The sequence below is a fragment of the Gavialis gangeticus genome, unplaced genomic scaffold (genome assembly GCF_001723915.1).
Source record: "Gavialis gangeticus isolate Ggan-Ray unplaced genomic scaffold, GavGan_comp1, whole genome shotgun sequence".
Classification (NCBI taxonomy): Eukaryota; Metazoa; Chordata; order Crocodylia; family Gavialidae; genus Gavialis; species Gavialis gangeticus.
Window position 1 is genome coordinate 51129977 of NW_017729006.1, and position 9988 is coordinate 51139964.

Genomic DNA, 9988 nt, shown 5'->3' on the forward strand with positions numbered 1-9988 from the left:
GGGCACATGCACACCCCCCCCACACACACAAACCCAAGTGTCTGGGGCATGCACACATGCACATGCACAGAGATCTCGGGCATCCAAAACACACACACACACATATGCACACAAACCCAGGCATTTAGGGTGCATACTTATACACAAACAGAATAAAGGCATCTGAGGCATGACTGGACCACAGACTTTCAAGCAGCCATGAGGATGATGTCTGCCTCTTGTACATCTCTTGTTCCCTAGGGTGATGAAGAGTGGGCGCTATGCTCCTGGGATCCTGATTTCATCATTGGCTTCTCAAGGGTTCTGTGTCAGGTCCATGGCATGATTCATGATGGGATTGGGGCAAGGAAGGTGCAGACCAGATATGAGGGTGGCTCATCGCTGGGTCTGGTGCATGGACAGACCGCATATCCCCCCACCCCTCCCATCAGGATGCAACTCATAGCTGTCTGTGATCTGAATTCTAAACGAATGCAGGAATCTGTCACATGTGCCTTGTGTACAACAAAGGTGATTTAGGTTGAGCTAAGGATGATTTATGAATGAATGTACCAAGGATACAAGATTTCTGGGACATCATGTTTGTGAGCTGAACTCATGAGTTTCTGATCCTGCATCCTGTACTGCATGGGTGACTGGTGCCTCCTGAGTCTGGGGGGGCACCAGATCACTGACTGGGAGGGGGGGTCCCCGAGCAGCCAATCACTGACTTGGGGGGGGGGGAATCCTCCAGAGGCCAATCACCAAGCCCAAAATCACCAGCGGTGAAACCAGAAGTGCACTTCCCCTGGCACTTCTGGTTTCATGGCTGGCATTTCCAGGGAGTGCACGGCCAATTTCAGGGGGTGCACGTGCACCTGTGTGTACCCCCTATGCATCACCAATGCTATACTGAGCATAAGCAGTGTAAGTGCTTCTCATGGTCTACATTTTACACATATATTTGATTTCCCTAGACAACTTGGGAAATAGTGATGCTACATATTAGTATGTGCAAGTGTGCTACTGTACATTTTGGGTACATTCAAGTATAATTTTATAGTAATAGGAGTTGGGGTTCTTGTCTCTACCAGGGACTCTGTAACAGAATTTGAAAAGCACAATTCATTTTGACAGTGTAACAGAACTATTAAGTGCCTTGGTAGAGGCTGGGTTAGAGGGCATTTTCATCACCAAACTTATCTTGATGCCATTCTGAACTATGTTAAATAGCCAGGAGTTTAACATAATTTTATGTCAAAAGCCTCACGTTCATTAGGGAACTTGCCCATTGCCAGACACCAGTGCAGATGAATCAGTTCTTAAGACAGGTTAACTGTGAGCAGAAGTGGCCATAGTTTAAGTCTAAAATAGGAGCTGAACCACATTTAAACTTGCTCAGCTGCACCCATGCCAACCAGAGGGAGGACATGAGTGGGCTTGGGGACAGAGGCTTTACTCATTCTTGTCAATGACAGGCTGGGAGCAGAGTTGGCCCAGTGTGTGGGCAGACCAGAAAAACTCTGGCTGAGGCTACAGCATCACCCTGTAAAGGGGGGGAAGAGGGGAGGAGCATGAACAAATGCCACAAAGCCCCATGGGTTGCTAGTGGAATGCAAACTCATATGGATTGTGATGGATTCTGCCACAGATTTTCATTATAGCACTCTAACCTACAGCGCTGAAAACTGATACTACAACCATCTAGGGTTATCTTAGAGCAGGATCCGCCATTTTTACAGCACTCTATGTGCCCTGATCAGCTGTTTGGTTACTGGTGTAGAGCACTTTCTGTGCACTCACTGTGCAATAAGTGTATTGTCTGTACCTGGCCATTTATCTTAATTCTCCTCTGCCTTGTGGCATACACATGCAATCACATACACCTATGCAAAATGGGTGAAAAATGCTCCCAAATCAGAGTGGAAGGGTTTTATATAGTATTTGCACTCACTTTACATTGGTGTTACATATGGTGCTGGACAGTGGAAAGTCAGGCTCTTAAAAGGTGAGCAAGAAACAAAATGGAAGCACTATATTCAGATATTTAAGTGTCTCTTATAACTGCAGCCACTGCACTTTGTGGAACGCACAAACCCAGGGTTGTGCATTGCCTCAAGAGGAATGGGAAAGTATGAGAGGGGACAAGGCCATGGTCCTGTTCCATCTGCATTTATTAGCCACACTATGAAATAAAGCTATGCAGCGAGCATAGTCTCCTTGCATTCCCAGTATTCCTGAGACTTCCTGAGGCATAATTCTTCCCCAAGCTCCCTGTGCAATGGGTCAGACCTGCTCTGTCTCAGTGGCAGGCCACAATCCAGTCAATGGAGAATTACAGTTACATTGCCACTAAAAATGAGAAGGGCCTCAACTGTGAATTGCACTTCCACATTATGAAATAAAAAAAGACCAGATACACTCCCTGTAACTTTCTGGTGTATGACACGCTGTTAAAAGAAAGCAGCTGCCAGGAAGTAAAGTGGACACCAACTGCTTCATTGTCTGAGACTCTTAACCATATATTTTGTTTGACATTTCTTTTTTTCAGCCAAAGCAAGATGCACATAAATTGACTTCACTTCTGAACAAATAACACATCTTCCCCTTTTCTACTTAGGCCAGCAGAAGTAAATGCCAAGTTAGCTGGAACTTGAACCTGGCTTGTTTGTATTGAATTAGTACAATCATTGGGGGTTTTAACTATTTTTATTTGGTGACAGTTTGCTACTGATACTACCTCTGGGACAAACAAGTATCTCTTTTATGTTGCTTTTCTTATCATTGACCGGAGAAAATGACTGACTGGTTTTGGTCCTCACTTGAAACTCCTTGTTGTGCTTTACCTCAGTGCATATCCTGCAGCAAATAGATACTGCTAGTAAGCACTGCTGTCTTCATTTAGTGGCCTGAACAGGTGCTGACAGATGAGGGAGCTGACAGGCTGCCCTACTGTTGAAATGAGAAGATTTAGTTACATGTGAATTTGCTGCCTTTTTAAGACCTGAATACCTGCAATTGTGCATAAGGGTCACCTCTGGGCTCAGTTATCATTCTGAGGGGAAAAAAAAGAGCTTTTTTATTTCATACATTTTTGGCTTATACAAGTGGATGTCCTAGGCCTTGGAAATGCAGTCTGGTCATCGTGATGGCAAAGAAAGGCCAAGTTAGCACTACTCAGACTGCAGATGGAAGCTCAGTTTTTTACAAGTCTTCTCTTTATTAATTAAATTAAACCCTTAGTAGTTTTTCCAACATAGAGAAACTCTGAACTCTGTCTCTTTATCTGCTTGCCTGCTTCTCTCCCTATCATCTGTTTAGGCTGTTAAAAGATGTCCATCACCATGATATCAAATTATTTTAATCTCTTTGGCCCTAATTCCTTCAGCATGTTCCATGTGGAAGGATTTGCACCTAGAGGTTGAATATAAGAGGGTGAGTAGAGAGATCTGCACAGGCAGACTAAGCATATTGCTTCTTTTAGTATAATGGGCCAGATCCTGGGATTGGGGATCATAGCTCATTTGACATCAATGGAGCTGCACCAGTTCAAACCAGCTAAACCGGTGACTCCATTTTTAAAGGCTTATGTTTCCTATAAAGTCAATTAAAACGTTTGTCGTGTTAATCTGAAGTATACCCGACGAGGATAACCAAGAGATCCGAGGAAAAGGACCATCATGCCCTACACTGTCTCCGCCCACCCCTCCTATTGCAAAAGAAAGCAAAAACCACTACAGTCCATGCCAATATGACAATGGGGTAAAACTCCTTTCTGATGGCAAATGTGGCAATTAGTCTGACCTTGAGGAGTGGAGGAGCAAAACCCAAAGATTTTTAGTCCTAGCAGGAGCATTGGAACACCCCAGTCTTTCCTTGTCTTACACCTAATGCGCCTGTTGATGCAGACCAAAATGCAGTGGTTAATGTTTTTAAGATGGATGCCTCAAGTACAGTGTTTTTTAATGCACAATATAAGCTTAAGATGATCTCCTGTAATGGCGTAATGTACAGAAAAAATATTTTTAGTTTTTTTCTGGTTTTATGTATTTATACTGTACAGGACTTTCTGATAAGTTCTGGTTTAATTGTCTATGTTATCTGTTACAACTATGTGTTGTTTCCATAATGTTATATTGGGCTTAATCCTTGTCTTACTTTTTAGTGATGTATATAGAAGGCAAAACCAGCCTTTTCTCTCTTTCTCTACACATACACACACATGCACTGACACAAACGCACACATTTCCTGTAGCAGTACAAACACAGGCCCTGTCTACCCTGGAAAATCTAAGGTGGCTGGAGAACTTGTGATAACAACACAAGAAACAAGATCATCAGAGTTGAGCAAGTCAGAAGGGAAATGTTTTTTAGGCACATGGTTTAATACTTTTTGGCTTTTCACTTACTGATGACATCCATTTAACCTCAGTGACTAGTTAACATTCTAGATTATGCATATTAAAGGTATACTGTCCTCATATATACTTCTGATTAGGGTGTCAGAGTTCAGATTAAACAAGTTTGCAGATGACACCAAACTGGGAGGGATTGTGAACACATTGGAGGATGGAAGCACAATTCAAAAGGATCTCAACAGATTAGAAAACTGGGCTGTAGCTAACAGGATGAAGTTCAATGATGATAAATGTAAGGAGCTACACATTGGAAAGAATAATCAAAAATACAAATACAAAATGGGTGACACCTAGATGGATGGCAAAACTACAAAGAAGGATCCTGGAGTCTTGATAGATCACAGACTCAATATGAGTCTGACGTGAGATGCAACCGCACAAAAGGCGAATGTGGTTTTGGCATGCATGAATAAAAGCATTAGGTGCAAGACACGGAAGGTGATAGTGCCTCTCCAGTTGACACTGGTTAGGCCTCACATAGAGTATCGTGTGCAGTTTTGAGTTCTATATCTTAAATAGGATGTGGAGAAGTTCAAGATGGTCCAGATGTGGATGACAAAAATGACAGTGCTCAGAAGGTAAATCATACAAGGAGAAGCTGAAGGAGCTAGGCACGTTCAGCTTGCAGGAAAGGTACTTAAGGGGGGACATGATAGCAGTCTTCAAATACCTGAAGAGCTGCCATAAAGAAGAGGGAAAACAGTTTTTCTCTTTTTCTGCAGAGATTAAGATGTAGACCAATGGCTTGAAGTTGCTGCAAAACAGGTTTAGAGTGAACATCAGGAGTGTTAAAATCAGTCTTAACATTCTTGATATTTCTGAAATAAAATACAATAAGGCTTAAAAAATAGGCAAATAAATAAAACCAACCCCCTTCCTTGCCCCATTCCAGATGTTCTATAAAAACTTTCAGATCTTCTCTGAAGATAATAAATAAAGAGAAAAACGTGAATGAGCCAAAGTCCCTCTACAGGTCACCTTCAATCTGTGCCATCTCCTTAATCATCAATGTTTAAATAGTTGCTTCTTTACCTGTCTTATCACCTACTGTATTGGATATGCAACCTTTCCACATTTTTGATGAAAAAGAAGAGTAAAGCTGCCTTAACACCTGGACACATCTGTGCCTATTAATCTAATGGTGCAAGGTATTGTCCAAAAAGTTTATCTACTCTCTTTAGTTTGTTATAACCTTGTGTTCCAGTTGTGCAGCGAAGTCAGGATATTGTAAAAATTCACTGCAAAGTGAAATTAATTAAAATGAAAGTGAAATTAAAATACAATTCCTGTGGACATGTCTACACTGGACACTGTACTGTTTAGTAGATTAGTTGACTGTGCAGTAAAGCATCACCATCTACAAGTGCCGATGCTTACTGTGCAGTCAGTCTACTACACGGTTAATTTGCAGCCTGCAAATGCCAGTAGCATATTAACCATGGAGTAGTTACTGTGCATTAGTGCACATGTAGATGCCAACTGGGAGCAAATTTCCTCCCGGCCAGCCCCACTACCAGGGGGTCACTCACAAGCTAGCCCCAGGGCCACAGGGCTTGGAGCTCCTCCAGCCCTTGTGCTAAGGTGACTCTCTGCTTGCCCCAGGCCCAGCCCCTGGCCCTTAAAATGCTGTGGTGACTCTGGGGCCCTGGGCAACCTGCAGCCAGTCTCAAGCCACCAGGTTCCATACCAGTGGCCCCTGGTCAGCCTCAGTAGCCTGTCCAGACACTGGCTTCTGGCACAGCCCTATCACTTGCTTGCCTGTTCTGCACCATGCCTCTGTGGTGGGTGCTGCAGGCACCTGCCCAGGACCTGCCGCACCTGGACTGTCTCACAGCCCCTGAGGGCCATTGAAGAAACTATGCTGACATCATCCCTGATGCCACACACCACCTCTTGGGGGCAGAACTAGTCCCAGGAGGAGACTGTGGACCTTGTGGCACTGTGGGGTGAGTCCAAGGTCCTTAGCCAGTTCAACTGGAGTAGGTGATCCAATGCCCTGTCAGGCCACATGTAGAAACATAGGCATGACTGGTGAGTGCACCAGTGCTGCATAAAGCTTAAGGCCTTGCAGACACAGTGGTTCACAGTCACCAACCGCAGCTGCTGGTTGGGGGCTACCCATAAATCCATGTTCTTTATGTGGCAGCTGGACCAGATCTTTGCACCCCAGCTCCCTGGCTGGAGCCACACAGTACACCAGCATGGGTGGCCTGCCTAAATCTCCACTACTGCCTGGTAGCAGCAATGAGATTTCAGCAGGGGAGGGCCCCTCAGGGCACCAGGAGTCTGTCCCATCATGGTCCCCACATCTGGCTTAGTCCAGCTGCTCTGGCAGCTCAGGCCAGCACCTGCCTCACCAGATCTGGGTGCACAGCCCCACTCAGGAGGCCAGCCTGGCCATGGCACCACCAGCTGTCACCACCCTCACCATGCCTGCCTCACTGACATGGTAAGCCATGCACTAGGGGGGAAGGCCCTCCCTCCCTCCTCTGCTTCCCACCCAGCCTGGCCATGCTCCCCCTGGCCCTTGCAGTTCCCCACTACAGCATGCAGGGAGGTAGGAGAGTGCAAAATGTTATTAAGCAGCAGCTGTGCCCCCTCAGCTGGGCAGGTATGGGCTTCTCACATGAGGAGAAATATTTTGATGCCAGCAGCAATGTTGCTCTTGGCTGCAGGGGGTGGGGGGTGGGGGGAAGAGATGTGCAGCACAGGCACAGGTATCCCTCCAGGCAGTGGCAGCCATTGCAGGACACTATGGGCTTGCCCTGGTATAAAGCGCTGAAGCTGTGGTGTGCACATCCACACTGGTGCAGCCAGAGGCTGGTATGCTGGACACCTGTCCCAGGTGCTGCCCTCTAGGCACCCCCACCCTGAGAGAGCACACAGAGCACACTGTACATAGTCTGCATGAGGAAGAGAGTGCTTTATTGGTGATGGGTAGGGTGGTTGGTGGAAAGGCTCTGTGGGTCAGGGAGGAGGGAGGAAGTGGTTGGTGGAAGGGCTCTGTGGTTCAGGAGGGAGGGGGGATAAGGCCTGCTATGCAGAAGGGAGGGGGAAGGGATCTGTTGTTGGAGCGATCCTGACCCCACAGCATGCCACAGCCTGGCCAGGGGGGCTGGAGGGACAAAGAACCCACAAAACTTTCCTGCACAGCCCGCTGGCAGGCTGCAGTGAATGTTGGGGCCAGAGCTACTATGGGTACAAAGAGGCCAGAACACTTCTCTCTCAGCCCTCCTGATTAGGAAGTGGCACACAGAGGGGCTGGGGCTGGGGCTGCTGCAGGTAAACAGAGCACAGACTCCTTTCCCCTGAAGCTCCCCTGGGCTAGCTGGGAGGCCTGCCCAACCAGGGGGGGAGGTGGAAGAAGGAGTCCAGGGTCTCTCCCCCACCCTGACAGTTGCCAGCTGGTGGGGGGTAGGCTGAGAAGAGCAGCCACTCCAACAGCCTCCTGCATGGTGTGCAGGAGCACTCCTGGTGGCCAGTGTGGGTAGAGTCCAAACCCTGCCCCCCCACCAAACAGTGAACATCTGTTCAGTTTGCTCGTGCTCTAACTTATAGCACTTTAAGTAAAGCACAATAGTTAGACAGTTTCTGCCAGGGACTTTTTGAACATCTATACTTAGCCTTAATGTGTTTTAGGGGCACATCTCACTAAGGGATCTCCTGGCTTGAAGATGACTTCTAAAAGAAAGGCATGTCATGGGCAGAGCATGTCTTCTGTGTTTGTGACTGAAGGCTGCCTCATGAAAGATATGCATTAGACAAAAATGAAAGGAATGAAAAAAAAATAATGCACCAAGAGCCAAAATATACCAGCACTTTCAGCTAAGCTGTGGAAATTATCATAAAATTATTCATATTAAATCAGATATACGATGCTACCAGAAAAAAGCAGATCCAGGAACAAAATTCTGAACTAAAGTTAAAGCCAAACTATTTCTGAAGTCTTATGCATTTTGCCTATATAGGTGTGTACCCACTAGTTGTTGAATTCTCTCACTCCATTTGAATTACATGAGAATATTTAGTATACTTAGAATATAAAATAAAGTATTTCCAACATTAAACTGGATGTCTTTATTGAAATGTTGTTAACATCTGTATGATTGGCTTGGCAAGGAGACTTACAGCAAGGTTAGACATTCCTACCATCAACAATCTTTTCTGTGCTTTTGATTAAAATTTAATAAAAAAGTTTCAGTGAGGTGAAGACTTGTCAAGAGCAGGTGAGGAAAGATCAACATTTACTCAGCCCAAATCTAATCCAGCCACTTTTTCCCCTTCTCGTATTCCCCGTTCATACAGGAGGGCCAGAGTGTCCCATCTATTTCTGAAACAAAACAGGCAGCATGACATGGCCTTTTGCAGAGGGAAGGAGGGGGAAAGGTTCTATTTGCAAGACCTGAGGGATCTAAAACTCTATCTGCATCCCTCTACCAGTCACAGCTCACCTATTTAAGCCAGAGGTTTTTTTACTTTGACTGTAAGGATATAAAATTCCACTGGGGTCACAGTGACTCCTATACAAAAACCACCACTGTAAAATCTAAGAAGGCAGAATTCAGTGATCATCAAATCAGAGCCAAAATAAACGAACAAATCCAATACTGCAAAGTCCCAGTGTGACTGCGGAGTTCAGGCTATGCAAACTGTTTAGACCAGACAAACTCTGCAGCTCTGTCTCAGGGTACTCTTTACTGATTAGGAAATGGGGCTGGTGAAATTATCACATTAACATTTTAGAGGAATGTGAAGGAAAGAAAAAGAGAAAGAAAGAGCAAAGGAAACTGAGTGTAGATTTTTTTTAGTGCACTTTCCAACATGATCATGTCCTCCTGGTCTTTATCTTGTCTAAGTAGTAGTTATGACTGACCAAATAGTAACATGGAATAGAATCTAATTAATAAAGCATGTGATTTATGTATAGGCCAGTCATTCTATATTAGCTACTTTAATATAGTGTAAACTTCTCTACTGTTTCAGTCTGCCTAACATAATGGGGTTGTGAGGCAAAATATACCTCCTGTACTTCCCCAAGTGGCACTGAAGTGCCAGCATTTCAACAGTTCAGGAATTCTGTCTCTTAAGCTAATATTTTAGATTCCGGTCTGTTAAGGAGTTTTTATTATTACCATTACTTTGCTATTGGATACTCTGTTTAGTGGAGTTTTTATTTCTTTAATTTAAAAAGAAAATAGAAATGAGTACATGGAGAAGACAGGTTTTTTTTTTTTATTCAATGACTTCCAAGAGTTCAAAGTGGGGCCTATGTTTGTGCATATTTTACAATTCAATATGTAAAAAAAATCAAAAGAGCTGAAACAATTTGTATAAAATTAAAGAAAAAGAATTACTTACACAAGGAGTATACAGAAGCCAGACACTGATGGTGGAGAATTCTCAAAATTATCAGAAGTGAAATCTGAAGAAGCATGCAACAGTTTAGACACACCTTTACATTTCACTTATAATCCATTATTTCATAAATATAAGCAAATTTTCTTTTTATAGGTAGCAGAGAAGACAAGGAGATCATAAACATTAAATTTAATATTAGTATAACTGGAAAATACTAACCCCCCCAAACCCTA